The 15,404-nt window shown below is 40.4% G+C and overlaps 1 protein-coding gene across 7 annotated transcripts in view; it reads left to right on the forward strand.

Annotated features, from left to right (window-relative positions):
- The first annotated feature begins 857 nt into the window (after positions 1-857).
- Positions 858-15,404, forward strand: part of GULP1 (GULP PTB domain containing engulfment adaptor 1) — a 266,852-nt gene continuing 252,305 nt past the window's right edge. For 6 of the 7 annotated variants that reach the window (XM_079924619.1, XM_079924612.1, XM_079924615.1 and 3 more), the window contains exon 1: positions 858-1,839. The gene's annotated coding sequence lies outside the window, so the exon portion shown is untranslated. The remainder of the gene's footprint in view (positions 1,840-15,404) is intronic. The other variant, XM_079924614.1, reaches the window with a different exon arrangement.

The following is a 15,404-nucleotide window of genomic DNA, read 5'->3' on the forward strand; positions in this document are numbered from 1 at the left end:
AGAAGAAGCAACTAGCATTGTCCTATGATTAATATTTCCAATGTAAGTATTTTACTGTGTGCTTGCCTGTTATGATAAAGTGGAAACATAGTTAAAAGAGGATTCTGTCCACGTATGAAGAGGCCTGATTTCTGGTCCTAGCTTTAGCACCTCCTAACAATGAGATTTGGGGAAAGTCAATTAAGATTCTTGGACTTCAGTTGCCTTGTATTTAAAGTAAGGGAGTTTGGCTAGAGCTGGGTAATCCCTAAACTTAGTTTTCATTTCAAAAATTGTGATGTTGTATCTTTTTTAATGGAAAAAGCATTAGGGAGAAGAAAACTGGTTCAGTTAATAAGGTCTTTTGGGGAAATTTCTAGTACCATCCTCTAGTTACAGTGAAAAATAGTGGGATGTAAGAACCAAATATTTATTGAGTACCTTGTCTGTGCTTGACACTACTCTAGTCTAATTCCTGTAAATGTGACTGTGACTCTGTGAGTTCTATTATACAATTCCTTTTGGCAGCTGTAATTGTGTCCAGCGTCCTAGGGCACAGAATGAGTAAGTACGGAGCCTGGAAAGGAATATGAATAGTCTGATTCTAAGCCCTGGATTCCACCATAACATATTATATTTGTTAGCCTTGCAAAAATGCTTTTTTTCCTTTCTCCATCTATTTTCAGGTTCAAATGAAAAATTTAGTGAACTAAATTCTGAGCAGCATCTCAAAAGATTTGAGTAAATGTCCTCTCATCCTCAAAGAATCGCTTAAACGAGGATATCCCTCCTTCTTGTCCTTCTTCCCACACAGAAGTTTACTGTGTCAGTAAGGATGGTTTGTTATGTTTTCCCTCGAACCCCACGTAGATGTCCTGAATTCTGAGGTTAATATCTGAATGGAGCAAATGAGCATGACCTGGTGGTGGAGGCAGTTTTCTGTTTTCTTTCCTTTCTTTTTTTTTTTCTTGTAAGGCATAATAAAGTGCAGAGATTCAGTAAGTTTTAAAAAACTGAGGAAAAATAAATTAAAAAAGTGTAGAGGTGCGGCCAGAGACACAGCAAAAACTGTGTCAGTGCTTTCTTGATAAAGGCTGTAAAGAAGGTATGTGCTACTCGTGTGTGTGCTTCCTTGGACACTTTTTTTTTTTTTTTCTTGTTAAGCAGCAGAAGTGTTTTGAAATTGTGTGCGGAAACACAGAGAGACAAGGGAAGGCGAATAGTCCCGATCCGGTGCTTCAGGGAGGAGGTTCAAAAGGAAACGCAGCGGGGGACGAGGAGTGGGGGTGGGGAGAACTGTGTTTTGGCTCCCGTGCCGGCTAAGAACCGGGTAAGGTAAGGCCTCGTCTTCTCCGGTCGAGTTTCTCTCACATTCCACTCTCCCCCTGGGTCCTGCGTGCCGACGCCATATAGCCCAGAGGGCCCATAGGAGACGAGCATCAGAGACCGAAGAAAGTCAGCGAGCTGGAACCCAGGCGTCCCGTTTGGAAGTGTCCAAGGAGATCGCCCCAAGTGCGCCAGCCGAGTCTGGGAGAGTTTCCTTTTGGCCGAGAGGGGGAGCCCCGCGTTCCCAGCCGGGAGCGACCCGGAGTCCCGAGCCTCGAGCCTCAGCCGCCAGCTAGCGCCAGTTTTGGCTTCAGCCGATTAGGAAGAGGAGGGAGGGGGCCGAGAGCGCGTAGAGGGAGGGGACCGGAGCCGGAGGGTCCCGAGTCCAGCTCGCTGTTGACGTAGAGAAACTTTCCCTCTCGGCCACGGAAACGGCGCCCGGGCTGCGCCGGAGCGGAGTTCGCCAGGCTCCGAGGACGCGGCGGCTCTCCATGTCCCTGCCCGGAGCCTGACCCGACTGCATCAGTCAGTAAGGTACGGAGAGACCGCGGTTTATCTGTGGGCTTCCCTGGCTGCAAGCCCAGCGTCCCGCCAGGTAGCGTGCAGTCTCTTTTAAACTGACATCCTGAGAGGCGGCGGGCGGTGGTCAGCCCCGGCCGGGTGCCGGGGACGGAGGGCGCGGGGCTGCTTGCCGCCACTACCGCCGCTGGGCAGGTTGCAAAAATTAAGACACTGAAAGGCTCAGGAAGTCGTCCAGCAAGAAAGGAGGCTGAGACCTGTTGACTACTGCCGTGGCAGTGCTGCAGGGATGATGGGGAGCCCCCCGAGGTCGGGGACGCATTGGTCTCCGGACTCCTGGAGCCCTTTGTGGTAACTTTGGTCCGGGGAGCCGGGGCCGGTGGTTAGGAGCTGGAGGGGGCGGTGGGGCGCGGGTGGATCAGGACGGCTGAGGGTGTGCGGACCAGACGGGACTGAGCAGGCAAGTCATCTCCGGGTCACAGCGAGGCTACCCAGGAGCAAAACTTCTTCCAGCGTAACCTCCCTTTTGTTGGCTCCGGGAGGGAGTGTGGGCATGGGGGGCGGGGAGGCGCGAAGCTCCGAGGCCGGGCCGTGGATTCTTTAAAACCCAGGGCTGGGAGGGCCCAAACTCAGGGGCGGCGCCCACATGGTTACCCTGTGGCTGGGTGGGTCGAGTAGTTCCTTCTGGCGGGCGCTACCTTAGAGAGGCGCACGGCTCTGCGGGGTGCTTGAGACCCTGGGCTCTCGGTCCCGTTGCCGAGCTCGCTCGCCCGGGTCCACCAGCCCGGGGGGCTGATTCACTGCACGGATCAGAACCCAGCGCGATCGGTTCTTCCCTGTGGCTCCTGGGGCCGCCGCTCAGAGTTCCCTGTGTGCGGGAGGGAACTCGGGGCAGGCTGGTTTTCTTGGAATGTGTTTACGATGTTGAATGGAACTTGAACAGGAAGCTGGGCGCTGCAGCTGGAACTAGCTTGCCAGGGTAGAGTAAGGAAGACGTAGCTGGTGTTGGGCTTGGCGTGCGCACTTAGTACCTTGGGCAAACCCCGAATAAGTGCGGGTGTCGGTCAAGGTATCCCTTCCTGAGTCCTAGCAGTTTTCCCGACTGAGCTCGCCTTATTTCCACTGGCAATCAGACATTTACATGCACTATTTCAGTCTGCAAGTTTAACAAAGTATAATGCAATTAGGAAGAATTTAGTAAGTTTATTTTGGGACCTGCTTTAAAAAACTATATATATATATATATATCTTGCATCAGCACTTGAGAATAAAAGTTTTTGGAGAGTGTTCCAGTCGTGACTCTCCTTGTTAATTTCTAGGACTACAAGGAGACCCGGACACTGATGATTTTGTGTCTTTGATGCCAAGTGGGTGATAAGGTGGTAAAGGAGGGCAGTAATGAGACAGAATGAATGTGAGGAGGTAGGAAACTCTGAGAGGAGTTGGGCATTTTTCAGATTTGCAAATCGCCCCTTTTTCTGCCAGTCTTTCCCTCCTTCCCCAAATAAACAAGTAACCTTGCTAGAAAACCCACCAATTGGGAGAGTGCAGTCGCTGGCGACTACAAGCCTTGCTGGAAACAGCAGACAGACTAAGGTACTGCCCCACTGCATAATTAAAAGGTCTCCTTGAGCTGTCCAGGACTGTTTTCCAAGTTTTTACCACTGACAAGGAAAGAAGAGAGGAACCTGGCCGGCAGCCAAACTAGACTGAGCTCAGTAGCCAAACATAAAAGGGACTGGGGAAGTTGCTGGGGATAATTGGAAAGGAGCTGTTGGTTGTACTTGGGTTTAAACAAGGGGTTTCTTTTGCAGTGAGAATTTTAAGGTGACTAAGATCAGTATTCTTGGCAAAAAAAATAAGCTAAGCATAGAGTGCAGTGGGATGTGACAGAGGAGAGTGAAAGAAGCGGTCTAGGAGGGATGTCTGACCATTCCCTATCAGTGTTGCAGTGGAATAGCTGGGGGCCTGGTGCTTTTTGTGAGATCATACTTTGCAAATACCCACACTTTGTTGTCTCCTCAACTTGGACTAGGCTTGCTGCAACTTCAAGCCCTTGACCTTGACCTTTGTTTTCACAGCCAGTAAGAACTGAAGACTTGGGTTTTGAGCAGGTGATTTTCCACCTAAATCGAATAATTCAATTAGGTATTCTCAAATGGCACAAAAGTGGGTCATGAAATTAAAGTGGAAAATGTGTCCAAATGTCTTCCTTGTGTTTGTCAAAAGTGATCCCGATAATAGAACTTGCTCTTTCACCTGAAGGAGTAGAAGTTGGTGTGATCTCAGTATTTCACACATTGGCCCAATACGTTAAGGCCCCGCTGCTTCCAAGTTCTGGACTAGCCAGGAACTGAGAGTCTTATCTGCAATTAGGACCCTTCTTTTCTGTGTTAAAATTGCTCATGTTTCCTCTATTTTTTTTTCAGGAAGGTTGGTCTACTGTTGTGGGTTTGGGGGTTGAATAGTAAAAAACACTAATATGGTATTTCCTCTGGATTGGTGAGTTTGGGATTGTGAATATCAGCCTACTCTCTGAGATTGACTTTATGAATCACCCTTGGCAATGTGTTTTCCCTGTCTATGATTTCAGTTTTTCCACTTGCAAAATAAAGAACTTTCCTTTGCATAATTACAAGCCTACAGTAAGCTTTAAAGAGATGAAATTATGTTAATACGTTTTTAGATATAAAGGTCATAGGGCTTCTGTCTCGGTTGATTCTATTGAGATTTGTAGGGGTAAATTGGAATATTTATACCTAAAATACAAATGTAATAGTGACATACCTATTTAATTTATAAAAATTACTACTGTGCCTTTTAATCATAGCTTTAGTTTAATCATAAATTTTATGTTTTTGAAAATATTGGGTGAGATTTTATGACTAAAGCTGAGTCATTCTCTCAAACAGCAAAGAACAATCAGCAAATTCATTGACTTTTTTATTTTGGTTTATATTTATACTCAAGGACCAGTTATTTTTTTAAGACCAGCTCAATTTTGCCTTTATGAGAAGTTACCAAATATATTTGCAGAATTTGGCTCCCTTCTCGGAAATAACACTTGAGAGACTGAAATACATTTATGATGTACAAACAAACTTTCTTTTCCCAATGGCCACAACAGTTTCCTTAAAAGTTTAGAGGGTAGATTTAGGAGCCATTCATTAATTGATTCAACCAATATTTGTTGCATACTTTTTATGTCTGAGGAAACATCAAGCTTGGATTTAAATCCCAGCTCTGAACTTTTCAGCACTGTGATTTGTGTGGGTTATTTTACTTCTTAAATGTTTTATCAACATATAATTTATTATCTATATTGCTATCTGTAATGTATGAACTTTTAAACTATTGATACATGCATGATAATTGTGAAATATTTAATTTTTAGTTTGACACATCAATTAGTAAAATAAACTACCTATTTTTATAGTTCAATGTACTGTATCATACTCTTGGATGTGTAACTTAACTATTTTTCAGGTGAAGAGGTTAGTGTATTAGAGAAAGAATACAGAATAAATATGGATATATTAAAGGATAAGATCTTTTGGTAAAATACTTAATCATAACTTTTATTTTTAGACTTCACCTTATCATTAATAGTGAATCTATAAAAAGTGGGAGTATAAGGAAGATTGCAGTTGAATTTATGGTCATCTTAACACGACCAGCACTTTTTTGAATAATCAAAGAACAAGTGAATGTTCAAGGATGTAATAGGGTAATTTTACTGTAAAATAACCAGTTTTGCTTTTGATTTTAAACTTAACATTTTTAAAATCTTACTCTCCTTGCTGAATATTAGATAATTTAAATTTAAATTTTACTTAGCAGTATACTTTGTGGTTCGTTCTGAAAAACTGTGATTTGTTTTGTAAAACCTCTAAAGAACAAAAAAAGTTATTTTATTCGGATATAATAATGGATTCAAAAGTAGTTACAGGACCCAACTGCATGACTGCCGTGAGCCCTGGTCCCTAAACATGTTAGAGGCTGGTGGATCTAATAGTGTTTGTCTTAATGCATTTAGAGATCAGGAAAGTTAAACTTGTTCCTATGGGAGCTTAAATATATTCAAATTGAAGAGGAAAAATAGTATAAACTTTGAGCAGAGAAATTGCTTTGCTTCCAGTGAGGATATGAAATTGAAATCAGCCCTTTATTTTTAAAGACAATCGCTAAAAGTCACTGTTGCGGAGTTAGGCTTAGAAAACAGTTCTTATACTCTTTTTAGGCTCTGTTATTTGCTAGTTTTGTATTTGTTTTATGCTAAGAAAATGTTTTTAGCCACTCTAACGATACTTATAGTGCATGATTATTTTTCATCAGAAAACAGGTAATTGACTCAAATACTGAGCAGGAGAATAAGTACAAATTTTCTGTTTACCACTGAAATGGTATAATTATAGTAAATTTGGAATTAGTTTCATCATTCAATATTGTATACTTAATGATAGTTTTGGAAAGACTGCTTTAATTTGCTCACATAATATGAATAAGTGAGTTAATTTATGTAACAATTGTGATTGCAAAGATTAATATGCCTTTTTTTATTTTTTTGAACACGTTGGGTCTTCGTTGCTGTGCGCGGGCTTTCTCTAGTTGCAGCAAGCGGGGGCTACTCTTCGTTGCGGTGCGCGGGCTTCTCATTGCAGTGGCTTCTCTTGTTGCAGAGCACAGGCTCTAGGCGCGCAGGCTTCAGCAGTTGTGGCACGAGGGCTCAGTAGTTGTGGCACGAGGGCTTAGTAGTTGTGGCTCGCGGACTCTAGAGCACAAGCTTAGTAGTTGTGGCGCACGGGCGTAGTTGCTCCGCGGCATGTGGGATCTTCCCGGACCAGGGATCGAACCCATGTCCCGTGCATTGGCAGGCGGATTCTTAACCACTGCGCCACCAGGAAGTCTCAATATGACTTTTTAAAAGAGTTTTAAATAACACTGTATATATTTTTCAGGGTGCACCTACTAGACAATATCTAGATAGTAATAGCCATCTTTATTTCATGTTTGTTTCTTGCTATTAACATTATATAAATACACCACATATAATCTTCATCACATGCCTTCTGAAGAGGAGATTCAGAATATATCTTAGAAACTTCCAAGCCTTGGATAAATAATCCCTTTCCCATATATATGTTTGTATGTATATATATGTACAGAGAATTATGACATGTATTCTTTGATGTTTCTCTATTTGTGCTAGGTATATTTTTCGTAAGAAAAAGCAACTTCAATTAATTGATATTTTAACAATTAGTTTAAAATCTTTTCCAGATAACTCTTGCTAGAGATTCTTGACTTTTTTTTTTTTTTCCAAATTTTAAAGGAGTTTCATGCTTTTACTTATACCTGTAAAGGATGAGAAAAATAATGGAAAATATCTGGTATCATCGTTCTTGGTTAATGGCTCTGATGGTGACATAATCATGGAAGCCTTTTCTACCTTTCTTAAGTAGAACACAGGCAAATGTGCAGTTAACTACTGTCAGAAGGTAAATTCACTGCTTGGAATGTGGCTACTACTGCTAAGTTTATAAGGTTCTGTGAAGTGAGAATTGTGTGTAAATGTAGTGTTTTCCTGGTATTGTATAGCTTTTTCTTATGATTATCGGATGTTACAGTTGATCTGTTCCCTGATACTTCAACCACAAGTCCTCCAAGAATTTCAGGGAACATAAACTTTGACAGAGCTGTTAACCAAGAGCAGATTGAATGATTTGGGCTCAGTCTTTAATCCACTTTCTTGTAGAAGTGATGATAGCCATTCAAATGACCAAAACACAGCTAGTTGAGAGGTTTGGTAGAAGGAAATACAGAGCACAAGTAACCTACTAAAGGAATCATTAAGGATTGGATGTATAATCTTTTAAAACAGTTATGTAATATTTCATCAAATGATAACTAAGCTCTACTTCTCACTTAGTTTGTAATAGTGATTTTAGACAGCATTTTGGCTAAAAAGCAAACAGAACCATCTGTGCTGTGGCAGAAATCTCCAGTTTGGGGTAATTAACAGTTGATATAAGAGAATGAACTTGATTTTAGCTTTTTGATTTCTCTTATAGCTGTTTACAACCATCAAGAGTGCCAGTAAAATTTTAACAGCAAATAGGTTAATTTACCCAGATTTCCACTTGGGTGAGTTAAAACATAGCTTGGTAAGTACCGATAGGAGTTTTACTTAAGAAGACAGAGTACTTTGTAAAGTGTTTTTAAAGGTCAATGTGCATGTTATTCTCATAATCTATTTAATTTTTGTCTGCTTTTGAAGAACTCCATAAAAAATATGGAACTTTGGCTGATGGTAAAACTTTCCTACTACCTCCTTGAGGATATGCACTATTATAATCTTAAAAATGTACTTAAATGTAGATTGTTGCTGGTAGTACACATAAATATAGAGAAATTTGGCTTATTGTAAAGAACAATTGTATAACTGAGTTAATTCCAAAGCAGTTTATCTCTATGCTGCATATAGTAACTGAGTATATAATTAGTTAGAAGCTACTTATGCAGTGTAGTTTAGCAAAATACAGTTTGAGAGAACTGTTAAAGAGAAATATTTGAGTAAATGAATTGTATTTGAAATTATCTAAATGCCATCTGAAATGGCAAAAGTCTATTGAAATTTCAGATCTATAAAGTAACAATGCTTTATAATAAGAATAGGTATTGTTTTGAAATTTTGTGAATTATTATTTCTGTTTTATATCATTGTGACTCTGGATGTCTAGGAGAAAAGCCTTTAAAATTCTTTATGGCAAACAAGTAAGATTTATTATATTGCCAACATTGTCTTTAATTCTTTTTAAAGGAAGAACTGCTACTAAATTTATAACGTGAATTTATCATAGGCTTAATTGCTTAAATTAGGTAGACTAGGAAATTTATGATTAATTTCGAAAAATGAAATTTCCTAGAGTAGTGCAGTTGTTTTTCGGTTTTTTTTTGCGGTACGCGGGCCTCTCACTGTTGTGGCCTCTCCCGTTGCGGAGCACAGGCTCCGGACGCGCAGGCTCAGCGGCCATGGCTCACGGGCCCAGCCGCTCCGCGGCATGTGGGATCTTCCCGGACCGGGGCACGAACCTGTGTCCCCTGCATCGGCAGGCGGACTCTCAACCACTGCGCCACCAGGGAAGCCCTGGCCAGTCATTTTGATTTGCCTGGTTCTGAGTCCGTGTTTGGTACATCTCAGGATCCTCCCATGTGTGGACGCAAGATGGATTCCAGCAAAGAGGCCTGTGGGTAGCTTTACATCACTCCTCTTTTGACCTCCAAGGAGCTTTTTAATTGGGAAGGTCTCCTTGACTTAGAGAATGAGAAATATGTGGTCTCTTATCTTTTATCTGGGCAGGGCTCAGCCTCTCCTATCTTCATCTTCGAGTATCTGTCTATAGGGGACTAACTCCAGCTGCTTGGCCTGGGGCCCATCTATCTCCTGCCTCAAGGGGAAGGCAGTTCATTTCTAATAAGAAATTTGGATTAGGCTGAGCTATTAGTCACAGTGTTTCTATTCCCCTTGTCAGTGATTGTTTATGGAGGGGGCACTTGTTCCTTGTCCCAGTCAGAGTCAATTATATGAAATGACAGAACTGGAGGGAGGTGGGGTAGAAAAACTTCCTTTACACTTGGGAAGGGGACATTGGTGAGAAGGCATACATATGTCAGCTCTTGATATTTGTCCTGTCTGGAATAGATGCTTGAAATTGCAGTAGGGGGTCACCTTTTGTCCATGAGGATATTGAGCTCGAGGGCAAAACAAATGCATCAATGAAGAAAGAAAAAAATGTAAAGAACCTGAATGCTTGATGGCATTGTTGGGTTCCTGAATCAACCTGCCATATTTCTGGATTTACTGTTGTGTAAGAGAATGAATTTATTTATTTTTCAAACCAGTTTGAACTAGACCTTTCAGTTACTTAAATGAGAAAGTATCTCAATTAGAACAGTTATTAAGTGGTATCTTAATTTGAAATAAATATTTTAGAAATAACAATTTAGATAATTAAAGAAAATTTATAGACCACTTGGGTTTTGTAAACTTTGGATATGATTAGTGCTATTACTCTATATAAATATATTATTACTCAATGCACCAAATTTTATTATGTTTTTAATACAGTGATTGTATTAATCATCTTAACTAAAGTTATTTGGGGATGAATATATTCTACATATATCTCAGAATACATTATTCAATAAAAATAAAATAACTTGAAATACAAATTCAAAATCTAATCCATAAAACCACATCACTGGTTATTTGGTGTCTTTATTGTACTGGGAACATTAAATGTACCTTAGGAAGCACTGAAGTACTCTCATTGCCTTGTCTGAGTAGTTTCAAGCTTGGAGTCATGATAAAACTAACGTAATTATTTAAATGTAAAAGATAAAGATGATGGGAGTAAAATTAAGAAAATTGTGTAGTGCAGATCCATTCACAGAAGTAAAAAACAGTGCAGACGTATAATAATCTTTTAAGTCAGAACTAGTGTTATAAAGCTCTAGTTCACTGAAACCATAGCAGTTTATTTTCTGCCACCATGTTCATGGTGGTTCTTGCCACCATGTTGAGTTCTAGCTTTTTTTGCTGATTTACCATTATGCACATTGTTTTTTGCTGTATCAAAGTAAGGAGGTATATCTGAGTCTTTTTCCTCTTGCTCTAAAGGTTGTAGGAATTACCCAAAGCTGAGAATTGCCAAAAGCAGGAGTGAAATGTTGAGCTGGCCGAAAAGTTCGACCGAACGAACTTTTTGGCCAGTCTAATATATTTTAGAGTATTAATGCTGAAATGGTTTAACTGGTGGTTTAAGCAGGAGGTGGAGGCAAGCAAAACCAGGAATAATCTAACAGGCTCAGAATAGGCAAGTGTCACAGTGGGCAGGTTTGTTGGCAATGAGGGGGTGTGAAAAACAGAAAGCTAAAGATTGTGTAGACAGTGGAGGTGAAGAAGAGCAGTGGTAAAACTGGAGGGAGAAACATTACAGATGGTGAAAAGCTGCAGTGACAAATGGTTCATTCGCCAAGAAAGAACAAGACTGTTGTATTAGAGCTGTATCAGTGTGGATGTTGAAAGTATGGAGATTGGGTTGGAGAGGGAAATGGACAGCCAGTAATTTGAATACCTTAGGAAAGTGAGAGACCTTAGAAGAAGTTACTGATGGAGAGATCCATAGTTAACAAGACCTCCTACATTACCGTGATTGAGATGTGCATATTTTCTTTTTGCATAAAAATGCTGTAAACATACTTGAGATGCTTCCTCTATGAGATCATGACCTTCTTTCAAAGTTAGGCAAGGGAACTAGAGAATACAAAGTGCTGGAATTCTCAGAGGATTATTGTTCTTTTAGAAGCTGTTGTTCAGGGATTGTTCTGGGGTATCCCTTTGCCCAGAATCAAAGTGCCCTCTGGTGACCTTTTCCTCTTTAAAAGGGAGCCACATTCTTGTGGGTTTTTGAATGTGAATAAATGCCTCTTAGTGTGGAAACTATTATAAAGGGACTCTGCTTCTCCACTTCGGAAATTTTAGTAGAAAATATAAATTGGCTCACAGCAGATATGAAACAAGGAAGAGGATAAATATCCAGATAATTCAAATTCCAACTCTCACTAGTGCTAAAATAATCAAATAAAGTGAAAATAGTCGTGCCCTTCCCCCACCCCAATCATTGTCTCTCTTTATTAGGATCTTCATGGCATATGAGCTCTTTTCTTAACCTGTTGTCTTCTACCTGTGGTCCAAACCAAAAATGATTTTTTGAAAGAGAAATAACAAGAATATGACAGGGTTTAGGACACACTACGTCAAAATATGGTACCTTGACATATTGAATACTTCAACCTGAGGGAATTTGAGAAACGGCATGGGAAGGAAGGACTTTCTGACCTTCTCCTGAAGCAGGTCACAAAATCCTCATGTGAGAGGTGCCCTCTCTATCCTAGAAGGAAAGGAACATCCTTAGCTCTGAAAACAAAGGGACACAGAGGAATCTGAATGATCTTGCTAAGTTTCCCCTAGTTTACTATACTTAGCTCATACGCTTGGTCCTGTCAGACCTTTCCAAGACTTGTAACTCTTCTTCAAACCTAGTGTAGAAAAACATTCAGGTTTAATCATTTCTTTAGGTGTCTTCATTTCTTTATGAAGGCTGCTGTGTCACGCAAAACTTATATTAAATACATTTGTATTCCATTCTCTTGTTAATCTGTCTTTTGTTACAGGAAGTCTTAGCGAGAGCCTGGCAGGGTAGAGGAAAGTCTACCCTTTTCCTCCTCTACAAATAGCATTTACATAGTGCTCACAATGTCCTGAACATTGTGCTAAATGTTTTTTTTATGATTTGTAAATGATTAAGAAACTTGTTTAAGGTTCCAGGGCTGGCAAACAGTAGACTAGGGCAGATAGTAGGGTGGGAAGTAGTGCATCTTAACCACCATCCTAGTTGAGGAAGTGTGCAGTAGAGTGGCGAGAGTCCCCCTGAAGGATTAGGGCAGCTTCGGTAGTTCTCTTTACTGGTGAGAGTGCGATACCTTTGAATAACCTGATCGCCTAGACTCCTGGCTGGTGCTTAACTCCCCCTTTTTTTGCAGCACCATGAGCTGCTCATCTCCCACTCTTAGAAGTGACAACTTGGCACTCCCATATGACAAGATATTTGTTCATTTTACCCTAGTTAGTTAGATAAAGTATAAAAATTAACTCATTGCCTAAATTGTGTCTGTATGTTGCTTTGGCTCATGCTTGATTTGATTTGTCAAGAAGGTTAAAATGCTTGAGTGAGAAAATCTGACCTTCTTAATCCCATTTTTTCCCTGGTTTTGTCAAAGTGATAAGGTTTGTATAAATAAAGCCTAAGATGTAAAATAACTAATATTAATGTTTTTAAAAGCAAGTCATGTACTTTTCATTGATATTTCCTGCATTGAGAAGATGGACTAGATAACCTCAAAAAACATTTCAGCCCTTAGAGCAGTCTAAGTTTTAGTTTTAAATAATTGTTTTTAAACTAAAACAAGTATCTTAATCAAAATATTGTATTCAGGGTTGTCTGATTTTAATATTTGATTTCATCATTTTGTCTTTTTTTGGTAAGTTAAACTGTTAGACATTTGATCTCTTGAGGTATTTATAGTTTGGGTATTATAAGAAAGTTCTCTTGAACCCTTTGAGCCATAGACAGGGGATATGACATAGTCTACAAGTTAGGGAAGACTCAGCAGTAGAAAGAAATGAGAGTGGAGAGTGTTTCAAGCAGGTAGGAAATCTTAGAGGAGTTAGTATACGGCTCAACCACAGAATTACAAGATTGAAAATAGAGGTAGAGAATAGAGTGGAAGAGAAAGAAGAACTAGAATCGCTGGAGGTAAAGCCCATGAGGCAAAGACCAGATCTTACAGGACGTTCAAATTCAGAGTTTGCTCTCTATTCTAATAGCAGTCGGAAACCTTTGAAGGATTAAAATAGGATTGGTGACAAGATGTCACCTGCATTTTAGAAAGATTTGACTAGTTGCTCAGCCAGTAAATCGAGGCAAGAGAAGGTGGTAGTCTAGTTTAGCATGACGACAATGAAAAATGAGTTTGCTCCAGAGATATTTAGGAGGAAAAACATCTGTACAGTTTTATGATTTGTTAGTGATTGTGGGAGGTGGGCAGGAGGATGGTGTAAATGTTGATTCTAAGATTCCTAGTTTTGGCAACCTGGGTGTTGGTATTCATCAGCAAAGTCAATATAGTAGAACTATTGGAGGAAACTAATGATTTCCATTTTGGACACATTTTGATGTGTCTCTGAATCATTCTGTTGTAGATGTCCAGTAGTAGTTATTTGATATACATACATATACATGTTTGGAGCTAAGAAGTTTGGTGTGGACTGGTGATATATATGTATATGTGGTGTGTTTGTGTGTGTGTGTGTGTGTGTGTGTGTACATATATACAAGTTTTCAGATTTCAGACTACAAATATGAGATTTTAGTCTAGCAAGGGCTATCATACAACAAGGCTTGAGGGCAGAAAAAGCAAAGCCTTAAACACCACTAAGAAGGAACTACCTATGATTTTGTAAAAGCTAAGATAAAAAAAAAATAATTTGAGAAGGAGACAATGATCAGCAATGTTAAATAGTATAGAAAGGTAAACAAACAGATTAAAGTATCTATTATGTGTCTGTTGTACTTAACATGAAGGTCACTGGTGACTGTGGTGAGAACAATTTTGGTGGAATTATGTGTGTGGTAAGTTATGGAGTAGAGTACATGAAGACAAATCTTTCATGGTATAAATCTGTAGGTGGTACTGGAGAAAGCCTGAGCTTTGGCTTCTCTGGTGATAGGATTGGCTATTTACAACCTGAGTACTCTTCAACAGGCAAATTAATCTCATACTGTTTTCCTTTCTTAATCTGTAAGATGGCATAGACAATAATGCAGGGTTTCTGAGAGGATTAAAACCATGTTGCATGTAGCATAGTGGCTGGAGTTTGTAAGTGTTAGTAAATGGTAGCTAGCATTATTGTGTAAAGTGTCAATATAATTTTTGTACTGTTATGTTCAACCTCACAGTAAAATTATGTTCTGCTTTCATTCTGGTTAGAAAATATGCTGTTTTATATAAATGAATTTATCCTAAACTATAAATACAAATGGAACAACTTCAATGCAATATGTCATTTGCAACTTATAAAAGATAATAAATTAGAGGGGTACAGAATGAGTATCTGTTTTTGACTATATCTCTATGAAAAAGTTATATATCTTCAGCAAAAAACCCCAGTAGGGATTGGATGGGGAGGCAAGATGGCAGAGTAGAAGGACCTTGACCTCACCTCCTCTCATGAGCACACCAAAATCACAACTAACTGCTGAACAACCATTGATAAAAAAGATGAGAACCTACCAAAAGAAGATATTTTACATCCAAAGACATAAAGAAGAAACCACAATGAGACAGTAGGATGGGTGCAATCACAATATAATCAAATTCCATACCACCTGGATGGGCAACCCACAAACTGGAGAATAATTATATCGCAGAAGTTCTCCCACAGGAGTGAGAGCTCTGAGCCCCACACCAGGCAACCCAGCCTAGGGGTCCAGCATTGGGAGGAGGAGCCCCCAGAGCATTTGTTTTGAAGGCCAGAGGGGCTTGATTGCAGGAGCTCCACAGGACTTGGGGAAACAGAGACTCCACTCTTGGAGGGTGCACACAAGGTCTTGCATGTGCCAGGACCCAGGGCAAAAGCAGTGACTTCGTACGAACCTGGGCCAGACCTATCTGCTGGTCTTGGAGGGTCTCCTGGGGAGGCAGGGGGCGGAGGGGCTGTGGCTCTCTCTGGGGTCATAAAAGCTGGTGGTGGACATATTGGGGAGTGTTCATCTACATAAACTCTGGCTGGAGGCAGATATCTTGTGTCCTTGGCACTGAGACCTGCCCCACCCAACAGCCTGCAGACTCTAATGCTGGGATGCCTCAGGCCAAACAACCAACAGGGTGGGAACGCAGCCCCACCCATTGGCAGACAGGCTGCCTAAAGACTTCCTGAGCCCACAGACACTTCTAGA

This window comes from Stenella coeruleoalba (assembly GCF_951394435.1).
Source record: "Stenella coeruleoalba genome assembly, chromosome: 6".
In the NCBI taxonomy this organism is placed as follows: Eukaryota; Metazoa; Chordata; class Mammalia; order Artiodactyla; family Delphinidae; genus Stenella; species Stenella coeruleoalba.